We start from the raw sequence: 1,395 nt of genomic DNA, 5'->3' as shown, positions 1-1,395 counted from the left end.
GCGTTTTCCAGAGGTGGGAGATGGAGGGGACTGATTTCTTCAGCGCCCCACAAACCACGCCACCCCACCCCACCCCACCCATGGGACACATCCCCAGAGAGAGATGCCCCATACACTCGCTCCCCTCCCCCTTGCGCTGTGCCCCAGTCCTGGCCCGGGGGAATAGGCGGCAGCCCACCCACAGGGCGGGGGGAGGGGGGCACAGCTGAAAGCGGTTGTGGGGGAGGGCGGCCCCTGGCTGGGGTCAGAGGGCGAGCGCCGGGCGCGTGCGCAGTCAGCGGCGGCGACGCGCTGGGGGTGGGCGGCGGGTAGGTGAAGGAGGCCAGGCGGGGAGAGGAGGGGGGCTGGAAGGTCTCCACCTTGGCGAGTCCAGCCGTGGAGGCGCATCTTGTGTGAGTGTGAGTGAGTGTGAGTGTGTGTGTGTGTAGAGAGAGACAGCCCCCCGCCCCGCCCTGCCCCGCCCATCACCCCGGTCCCTCGGAGCCCGCCGGACCCGGCCGCCGGCGAACTCAACAGGCCCGGCCCGGCGCGGGGCCTGGGGCGGGAGGCGGCGGCGGGGAAGCGCAGAGAGGCTCGGCTTCTTGAGCGGGGCAGGGGCGCCCTCCGCCGTCTAGGGCCACACCACCCTGAACGCCCCCCATCTCCTCTGGTCTCGGAAGCTAAGCAGGGTCGGGCCTCGTTAGTACTTGGATGGGAGACCGCCCGGGAATCACGGGTGCCCTAGGCGGCGGCTTTTTTTTTTTTTTTGCCTCTCGTTCTGTCCCCTTTCTGGGAGCGCGGCGGCGGCCCGGGGTGGGGTTCACCCCCACCCTCAGCGCCCGCCGCTGTGCCTGGCGCCCCAGCCCGCACCGTGGGGCCTCCTCTTGTCCCAAGCCGCGACACCGCCGCCACGCGGCAGCACGCGTGGCATCTGGACTGTCAGGTCTCAGACCAAAGGTCTGCTCTGTGGGAACCGACACGCTGGAGGAAACCTTGAGAGTCTGAGAGGGGAGGGAGTTCCAGAAGAAGGCCAGGATGTCATTTTGAGGGAGTATGTGACCAGAACTCGTCCCGTTGCTTTTGGGGTTCTACGGGCTCCACGTAGGAATCTTTGGTGGTGGCACCTGATGTTGGGGGATCCGGAGTCACACCCAGACCTGCTCCACAGGCCTCCTTTTACTTTTCTCTTCGGATTCATTATTTTTAAAAAGTGTCTCTTACCTCTATTATTGCATTTTCTTTTTTTTTTTTTTCTTTTTTTTTTTTTTTTTTTGAGACAGAGTCTCACTTTGTTGTCCAGGCTAGAGTGAGTGCCGTGGCGTCACCCTAGCTCACAGCAACCTCAAACTCCTGGGCTCGAGTGATCCTTCTGCCTCAGCCTCCCGAGTAGCTGGGACTACAGGCATGCGCCACTAT

General features: G+C 63.4%; 1 pseudogene; it reads left to right on the top strand.

The window, feature by feature from the left end:
- Positions 1-608: 608 nt before the first annotated feature.
- Positions 609-727, top strand: LOC142866609 (uncharacterized; annotated as a pseudogene).
- The last annotated feature ends 668 nt before the right edge of the window (positions 728-1,395 follow it).

The sequence above is a fragment of the Microcebus murinus genome, unplaced genomic scaffold (assembly GCF_040939455.1).
Source record: "Microcebus murinus isolate Inina unplaced genomic scaffold, M.murinus_Inina_mat1.0 scaf006_hap2_Mmur4.0, whole genome shotgun sequence".
Lineage (NCBI taxonomy): Eukaryota > Metazoa > Chordata > Mammalia > Primates > Cheirogaleidae > Microcebus > Microcebus murinus.
This window is presented reverse-complemented; position numbering and strand designations above follow the sequence as displayed.